Source organism: Triticum dicoccoides, chromosome 2A, assembly GCF_002162155.2.
Source record: "Triticum dicoccoides isolate Atlit2015 ecotype Zavitan chromosome 2A, WEW_v2.0, whole genome shotgun sequence".
Classification (NCBI taxonomy): Eukaryota; Viridiplantae; Streptophyta; class Magnoliopsida; order Poales; family Poaceae; genus Triticum; species Triticum dicoccoides.
Window position 1 is genome coordinate 166,671,383 of NC_041382.1, and position 10,363 is coordinate 166,681,745.

Here is a 10,363-nt window from a genome sequence, read left to right on the forward strand (position 1 = left end):
TGTGCATGACTAATTTGGAATGATTCCAGGGAAACAAAACAATCTTCCTCAAATTCATGGCGGCAACTTGCATCATATGCACATGAATTAGGGAAAATCACTACTTTCATTCAAACATATGCTTCATGAACGAAACACGAAGAAATGCTTACACAAGTTTCCAACACTAGGTTGATGTTCAACATGATTCACGGGGGGAGACAAAATGCTACTGATGGGCTCAACAGCAACTCATCGGAATTTCCATATCACTGGACTTCCACCATCATGTGAACACGGTGATAGCATTGGTCAGACCAAAGATGTAATGGTGTATGCTCGAGGGATCAACCACGAGTAGGACAACATTACGAACATCGTTGGTACTGATTTGATTTGACGATAACCCACACTCAAATCAAGGGATTGATAAGACAATAGGTCCAGCAACTGATCACAGGGACCAATCGATGAAGATATCATCTTTCTTCAACACACACTACACAAGAATATCCCTTTGGAACGAACTAAGTCAGACAAGTTTTTATCTTCCAACTCTCCAAGTTGTTGTCTAGCTTAACCAACTAGCTCAGGGATATCTTACACCGATTCTTGGAGAGAAGGTGGTTCATAAGAAACCAACTTGATCACGGGCTCAACATAACGGTCAGGTGACGACCTGGTAGTACTTCCGAGAAGATCTTCGGAAAATCACGAACCACCGATATGTTACTAAGCTCGAGAACAATCTTGCTTTTCAGGGCAAGATGATATGATCAAATGAGCGAGGACTTGACAAATCCTAACTCATCAATCAAAGAGTGCACCAGGAAATAAGGACTAGGTAGCACGATCAATCTTAGAATGGTGATTCAATAACCAACATACTAAGAATAAAATTATTATCCTTTAACTACCAAGCAACGAGGTTGCTAGGAGTATTGATTTCACACATCACAATTCATTTGTCGGTATTCCGGTTGCATCAACACAGAACCGAGGAATGAAAAAGGATGGCGAGAAGTATCACTATGTCAAGAATTCACAAAAGGTGGTGCAATTCTCATGAAAGTCCTGTCATAAAGAAGGTAATACTTCAGGGTAGAGCAGACCAGAAGCTGGATTGTAACTTGATCTGCGGAACACAACTACTTTGACCCAATCCTAAATATGGATGAGGTACTGGAGTTTGTTTCTCCTAGTCATTCAGGACGGAATGGCTTGACGGGCCACAAGAGTAATAGGCATCGACAAACGAACGCGCGCATACTCTTGACTATCAATTGATAGACGAAGGTCAGTAGACAACTAAAGAGGGACAACTCAAAGGAACATATAACTTTCTGAGTCGTGGATGCATAAATTAGTATGTCGAACCGAGTTCAACATAATTCTTCCGGATAACCCATGCAGAAAGGTAGAACTGGCAGAGTCACGATTTATGAATGGAGAACTCCTCAAGAATAATCCTGTTGTGATATTTCAGTTCAACGAGGAACTTCTGCCATAAGTAGTTCATGGTATTTGGAAGAAGAAGATACCACGGACTTCAAGGACTATCGCAAAGGTTACTAATATCCTGAAGGCACTAACAATTACTATCAACACGAAGTAGGTGGAGTGAATCTCGGGTTCAAGAACCCAGGAACAGAATACCTATTACTAAGTAGCATCACGGAATGCTTTCGAGGATAAAGGCCAGAATCATCACACTGGGACACCAATCATGGCTAAATTACTAGGTGATCCCCTAAGACACCTAGGGTCATAATAATAATTCCAACATATATGTCGAGGCAATAATTACTTCAACACACCGATTAGTGTGGTTAATCTGGCCCATGGGAACATCGGAAACAGAAGGAAGGGATTTTGCAAATGCATCGGACTATTTAGAAACCTGGGATGACTCGGACAGCATAACGGCTATAATTGCTCAAAAAGATTTGAGACAATCACAAAAATGGTGGCATAACCACTCAGAAGCACAATATCAAGGTTCCGAGATCAACAATTAACATACGGAAGTAGTAGGAACTGAACTGAGACTTAAATCCAACAATCTTATAAGTCTACTGATTAGTAACACGTGATCCTAATAGAAAGAAGAGATAGCCTAGTTCTTAATCCCGTAGGAAAGATAAGATGACTCAGATCAGAAGGGCATGAGGTATAAGGAGTAAAAAGAGCCTTACGTTCCATCCCACAATCAATTCCCTTATATAACTAAAGAATTTCTAGACTCAACTTCGACCAGTTTGGCTTAGTAATCCTACAGGCAGTCAAGCTCTGATACCAACGCTGTCAGGACCCCGACTCAATGCCACATCGATCTAGCATGTAACACCTCATATCACTTTGCGGCCTCACGCACGGTATTCCCACGGGTGTCGCCTTACCTTTGCCCGGGACCGTTTGCGCCTTTTGGCACACGTATATGACAGTGTCGCTAGCATCCATATGATAAGGAGTCCGGGCTGACATGGCTAGTCGTAAACCCAAAGCGGCACAGACTTACAGGGACAGGCATCCATGACCCAGCATCGAACGTGTCGGTCATCAGCGAGTGAATCCAGGCTGTAGCACTGGGCTAGCAGGACTCCGGTGAACCGGGCTGTAGCGGGCTAACAGGACTCCGGTATTCACCACGTGACATTTCCCCGAAGGGACAGACACAGGAACGAAGAAGGACACATGCCGGCCAGCCTAAGTGTTCCGGAGCAGTAGCAAGCTACCATGGCTCGGTGGAAACACTAGGAGACATTTCCCCGTAAGAGAGGCTACTAAAGATAAACAACTAGATGGTCAGATCCCACACATACCAAGCATTTCAATAACATACACACAATATGCTCGATATGTGCAAATACAACATGGCATCACAACATGACTCTATGACTCAAGTAATCTATTCAATAGGCTCCGAGGAGCGAGATATTACAAACATGGGTCTCATGACCCAACATTCAGAGCATACAAATCAAGCACAAGCGGAAGCTATCATGTCTGAGTACAGACATCTATAAATGAAAAAGGCTGAGAAGCCTGACTATCTACCAGATCCTGCCGAGGGCACAAGATCGTAGCTGAGGTAACAAGCTAAACGTCGAAGTCCACGTGGAACTACTAGTGAGACTGAAGTCTCTCTGCAAAAACATAAAATAGGCAAACGTGAGTACAAATGTACCCAGCAAGACTTACATCAGAACTATCTACATATGCATCGTTATCAACAAAGGGGATGGTGGGGTTTAACTGCAGCAAGCCAGCTTTGACTCGGTGGCTATCCTAAACTACGACTGCAATGTAACTCTTTGGGGTGGCGCACACGAGTCCACATATTCACCATATCAATACACCACTATGGAACCGCTCCCGTCTCCCTACGAGAACGCCATCCATAGCACTCACGCTTATCTTGCGTATTTTAGAGTATCCACTTTCATTTGTCTATGAACTGATATAAGCAACCCAGAGGTCCTTTTCCGTGGACACGGCTATTCGAATAGATTAGGTTAACCCTGCAGGGGTGTACTTCTTCACACACGCTCTCACCACTTACCGCCGTTTACACGACATGTACTCGGCAACCTTCAAGCGGAAGCCCAACGTGGGTGTCGGCCACGGCCTGCCTAAACACTCAAGTCTCTAGTCCAGGTTTATCGCCTATTCGGGTTCCATCCATGAGGAGATCCGGCCGGAGTTTCGCTCACAGCCCCAAACGATGTGTACAGGGTTCCGTGACACCAAACGGGCGCCCGGTTTACCCGGCCACGTGCCTACCGCATCACAGCCCACCCCTACGGTCAGCGCTGTCCACGGCCTCCAGCATACTACAAACACCAGAAACTACTTGCAACTCCTGGACAGAGGACAAGGGTGATTAAGAAGCCGAGAGGGTCCATTGGTTTCGGGCCCAATGCGTGGTAGTAGCTGAATCATGGATCACAAACACAGAACTCAGTTCCGGAGGACGGCTGCAATGAGACAACCCACCATGTACTCCTACATGGCCTCTCACCGCTACCTTTACCAAATCGTGTTCACACGCTTAGCTCACACACCGTAGGACATGTTCACACACCTCTGATTCATCCCCGATGAATCAGACCCGACTCAACTCTAAGCAGTAGCAGGCATGACAAACAAGCATGAATGAGTAGGCACAACAGGGCTCAAACAACTCCTACTCATGCTAGTGGGTTTCATCTATTTACTGTGGAATGACAGGTCATGCAGAGGATAAAGGGGTTCAGCTACCGCAGCAAGTAACAGATGAATCGGTGTTGTCCTAATGCAGTAAAAGAGAGCAGGAGCGAGAGAGTAGGATTGTATCGGAATGAACAAGGGGGTTTTGCTTGCCTGGCACTTCTGAAGATAACATTGAGTCTTCATCAGTGTCAACGATCACATCATCGGTATCACGTCTATTGAGAGGGGACAAATACCGGCAATACAGAAAGGAACACAATCAATGCAATGCACAATATGATGCATGCTCATGACATGACAATATGAATGTGTTTTGAGCTAATGCAACTAGCAACAGATTAAATGAAGTTGGTTTGAATATAAGATTCAAATTCAAACTCCATATGTGATTATTCAAATGCCATTTAGTTGATTTGTGCTAAACAGCACCTATAAGTTGTTCTAACATGCATGAAAATGGTACAGATGGATTCCTTGAATTTTTCTGATAATTTTTCATATATAAATTATTTAATTTGGAGTTACGGTTAATTTTCTATGAATTTTAGAAGTTTTAGGCATTTTCTGGAATTTCCTGAATATTTAGAATTAAAATAATTCCAGAAAATGAATTATGGCGTCAGCACCACGTCACTGTGACGTCAGCAGTCAACAGACGCTGCTGGTGGTCAAACCTGACCAGTGGGGTCCACTGGTCAGTGACTGAGGCTGGTTAGTGTCAATGGCAGGTGGGGCCGGGTCAACAGACACGTCAGCAGGTCAATACTGACGTGTGGGGTCGGTCAACGTCCATGTCAGCGTGGTCAAAGCTGACGGGTGGGGCCCATGTGGTTAGTTAAACTAACAGAAAAAATACTAATCCTAATTAGGCGCAGGGGCCCACATGGCAGTGGCTCATAGGGTGATTAGCCCCTAATTAAGTGGCCACATCGGCGAATGACGCCGGCGACCACGGCGACGGAGAGACCTCGCCGGAGTTGCTCGGGACGGCACTACGGCCCGCGGCTGGTCGCGCTGAGGGCACCAGGGGATGGCCCTTGCTCCCGCGCATCCAGGGGGGCCCACGAGAGGGCGTGGGATGGCCGGAGTTGAGCGCGGCATCGACCTAGGTGGCCGCCGGAGTTCGGCCAAGGTCGAACGCGGCGCTGCGGTGCACTAGAGGGGAAACGGAAAGGCTCTGTGGGCTCCTGGGAGGGCGGCGAACTCGGTAACGTGCTCGGGTGCTAGCTGGGGTGACCCTGGCCACGGCAGCGCCATGACCGGCGGCGAGGAGCAATCGGCTCCGGTGAGAAGGCGGCTGGAGTGCGGGAACGAGCGCGGGGAGAAGGGGAAATGGAAGAGGAGCTCACAGCGAGGTCGATGAGCAGCTCGGTGGTCTCGGGGAGGCGGCGGAGGTGGCAAATTGACCGCGGCGATCACCGGCACCCGAGGTCGGAAACGGCGGCGTTGGAGATGCAGCAGAGCTTCTGGCACCGCGTGACTCGATGGAGAGGACGACGACGTCGTGGCGGAGCTCGGAAGCGCGTCGGAGAGGAGAGGGGGTGGCTGTGGTCATGGCTACGGCGAGCGGCATTCTCAGGTGCGTTCGGTGACGAGAGGGAGGGAGAGCAGAGGAGGAGGAGGGGGTCCAGAGAGAGGATGAGGGGGAAGGAGAGCGAGAGGGGCCCGGCGGGGTGCGTGGCGATGCCAGGAGAGTCCAGGGTGAAGCGGCAAGCAGGAGGTGGCCGTCGGTGGCCGTGCGCGTGCTGGCGCGCCGTGGGCACACGCCCGTCCTTCTGTCCAGGGAGGAAGACGACGGGGAAGCTGTGGTGGTGGGCTGGGCCGCGCTGGGGGAGCCGGGCCGGGCAGGTAAGCAGGTAAGTGGCCCAGGTGGCCTCTCTCCCCTTTTTTTCTATTTTGTTTCTCTTTTCTATTTCTGTAGTTTTGTTTTTGATTTGTTTTAAAAAATCAAATCATTTTATAAAATCCTGGAAATAATTATGGGTACTTTCTGAATTATTTCAGTGACCCTTATCAATTTCCAACATGTATTTGAGCATTTAAATTATTTATAGTATTTAAATGCCCAAAGTCAAATACAATATGATTTAATTCAAAAATCCAAAAATGACCTAGGAATATAATCATCATTTTTGGCAGAGGTTTCCACCTTAACCAGAAATCATGAACTTTTCTTAGGAACCTTTTGGGTTTATTGAAAAGATTTTAATTCACCCTAGTTGAGTTGATTTAATGCTAGGGTTTGAACATCCCCATTTCAATTTTAGGCAAAATTTAAACATGATGCAAACATGAAGCTAGCCTAGAGCACTACCAGTAGCTAGGGATGTGACATGTGCCCCTTTAATATTTATAAATAATGAGGATGAAGCCTAGTAGCCCGCGAGCCTTGATGTGGGCACCGGTGGCCGAATTAAGGATCGATATCAGTTTGACAGAAAATTTTGTTCTGTTTAACACAAACGTCTCGGAAAGAGAATAAAGATCTCTTTAAAGAGCTTAGAGATGGTTGAATTCCAAGCTCGCCAAGGTAGGCCCCAAGGGGTTTTAAAAGATGGATTTCAGTAAGTCGATTTTACTTGCAATTTTTATGTCTAATGATTCTATGTACCCAAGTACTTTACATCATTAATGCTCAGATCCGCATTGTACAAAACTTTGTTGACCGACCATCGGCTTCAACCTCCTTGGCTAGTGGTCGGGGAGTGTTTGTCCTACTTTATATAGCCTTTACAAGGGCCAAGGTTTACGACAAACAAGGCAATCCGGCCATATGGTTTTATAAACAAAGGTATGCAGAAAGAATGTTATATTACTATTTGATGTAAGAAACATCTGCCAAAGAAAACAATCCCGCTATCGGTTCGTGTCTTTGGGTTGTCATGCCGACCATGATCATGAAACCTCAACTCCGATTGATGCGGGAGAAAAATATTGAGGATTTAGTTCGGGGTAAGTCCCCGATCTCTGTGGTTTTTAAGCACCTAAATTTTCACTTCCGTCGTTGCCGACCAATTATATTCTTTAAGATGGCTAGCTTTCGGCTTCTCCCAGTCTGAGGTACTAACACGGATGACCCAGAAGTAACAATCACAGAGGTGCTCCCTTTACCTCCTATCTGAACAATCGGGAACGTAGGGGTAATCACAGGAGCCAGGCAACCCAGCTTGGCCGAAATCTTAAGTCAAATTGATGCATATTTATGGATTTATAACGATAATTATGGAAGTCAGCGCTTGTATACTGAATACAAATGTTGATGATATGTTTATTTTGACTCCATTACGACCGTTTATCAGTTGAAACTGGCCCAGCGTCGGCTTCCACCCCCTTTGTAGATACTACGCAGGGTGTTTTCGCCATAACAAGACAACCCTTAGCCGACGTCTCGGTGCCCGAAGGAGGTTGTGTTAGCGGAAATGAGGCAATCAGATATACAGGCTTTATAACTTTCACTTAGTCATAGGAGTTTAAAGTTGGGAAACCAGTTACTAGCCCCCGGTTGGTGTTCGACGAGAGCGTAGGTCAAGTCGTAAACACTTCGGCCAATGTTATGAACGGCTCGTCATTTAACACACTCATCGGATTGCTGGCCAGTTTACGCTTATTGTGACAGTCAGTTTTCGGCTTTCTCCACTGAGGTGCTTAACCATGCGAGCTGGAAGCACAATCGCAGTGGTTCTCCCTTTGCACACCTAGCCGAACAAAGCGGAACGTAGGAGGCAAGCACAGGAGCCGGGCAACCCAACTATTGACCGAAGACACAATTTGAAACCAATGCATATATAGCAATCCGTGAATGTTTTTGCCGAATCTCTAAAGGTGTCCGGTGTTGCACTGAGAGACTTATGCTAGAAACACACAAATAGTTTAAAAGTGCCATAAGCTTGGAGAATCAAAAAAATTCAGTAAAAACTTAACATCCGAACTAGATCAAGTGTTCGATGCCAATCCGAAAATTGGTCTTAGAAAAAAATATTGTTCTTCCATCATGCTTTAACATGACACATCCTATCTCGAGACTTCAAGCGGGTCAGCCTACGGCTTCAACCTCCTATCCCGAAGGCGGAGTACTTCTCGTTAGGACAGTTTAGCAAACTAAACTCTAGCAGCTTTGAGAGAGAAATTAGGCTCCCCGGCTATTGACCACACACTCGTGTCGAAAAAAGGAGTGATAGAAAAAGACTTTGCAACGACTAAGAAGAAGAACACTTATTATAAAACAACTCATACTAATTTAAGAGCCCCCAAGAGACTTGGGTAAAAGAATTTTATGTATAATGATTGTATGTACCGAAGTACTAATATCATATATGTGTTCACCCGAACTTTAAACGCGTCTTAACCGACCGTCGGCTTCTCCCTCTTCGGTCAAGGGCCGAAAACTGTTATGTACTCCACCTGTCGAGAATATCAATGGTGTTTCCGATAACCAGGCAATCAGGCCATAAGGCTGTAACAGACAAAGCGCGGTCAGGGAACTTATTCTATATTATTTATGAAGTGTAAGAAGCATCTTCGAAGAAAATAGTACCCCCACTGATACCTTTCTTCGGTTGCTCATTGTTACTATGAGACTTGTGCAATAGATTTTTTGTACTCATGAGTTCAGTTGTGTGCCGACCATGATTGAAAACAATAAGAACGCTAGCTTTCGGCTTCACCCAGTCTGAGGTTCGAGCTCGGATGACCCGCTCGTGACAATCGTAGAGGTGCTCCCTTTACTCCCTAGCCGAACAATCGGGAATGTAGGGGTAAACACAGGAGCAAGGCAACCCAGCTTGCGGAACACTTAAGTCAACTTGGTGCATATTGTGGCATAATACACGAACAAGGAACAAAGCCATACAAGTATAATCATATGCAAGAGGAAAGGCTTCATAAAGGAAGCCCCCAAGTAAACGGGGTATTTGAATCTGTGTGTCACAAACAAAGTTTTGACAAGGAAGTTTTTCACAAACAACTATTTGCCAAAATAGTATAATGCTTGGTCGAACCGAACAAAATTTAAAACTGAAAGTTTTTGAGCATGAAAGTGACTTAGCTGGTTAATGTGCTCGGTGTTGATCACGCGGTCCGAGCTTCATGTGGGACAAGGTCCCAGCCCCCGAGACGGTCCCGAGGTGGCGGAGCGAAGAGCTCGGCACTCTAAAGTGGCGACGTAGCACAGCCAATGTGGCGAGGTGGAACCCCCAGTCCGACTGAGGCGACGAAGCAGGACGGTAGTGTGACGCCGAAGTCCCCGGCGTGGGTTAATGAAGTGATGACGAAGCCCCTCATCCATCCAAGGTGACGTGGTATGTTAGTATGCCGAGGTGACAACACTGCCCGACCCAAATCATTTACATGTGCACAAAAAATAGTGCAAACCTGAGAGAATAGTAATAATAATAAATTAAAAAAATTAGTTGCTTAATTAATAATTTATGCAAAGTGACTAATAAAAGAAATATGGCCCGTGTGCCAAACACTCGATGAGGTAGAGCCCTCTCAACGATGCTGAAGTCCCCGAGGCAACCGAACACGTCGGTATGGCAACACGACCAACAAGGTGATCACTCGAGCCAATTTACGCCGATTGGGACGACGGCGTCGGCTTGCCGAAGAGACCACGTGATGTAGTCGAAGTCGATTACTTCACAGGTAGGTCCGAGTTCCGGATGCGGGGTTCGCCGGACTATGTACGGAAATTGACCGAACCACCATGTGACCCTCGTTAATGTGGGCACCATTTGATAGACCTGTGTGCAGATGATGGAACAAACCAGAGTAATAATTCCTTAGGAAAAATAAACCCAAAGAAGCAAAAATTACTAGGATAAATAGCACCTGGTTTATTTGTTGTAGCAATCCGAAGAAAGGTGACTCCCAAAATTGGGACTCGATCCGCACACCCATTGCCTGATGGGCGATAAAGAGATGACATGGCGATGCTGGCAAAGATTGGCTTGCCGAGACAAAGCCCTCGGTCCAGCTAACGTGACGAAGTTGGTCGGCTGGTGACGCCGAAGTCACTGGAATATGTTGATGAACAAATAGCCAAGTCTGTCGGCGTTCTGGGAACGGGGGTCCCCAGACTTGCCTGCCTACGGCCTGTGGCGTGGCTCAAGCAGGGGCCCAGCGCGGCCCATCTTCATCAGCTCAAGCTCAAGACCCTCGCGAGGGGCCAAGC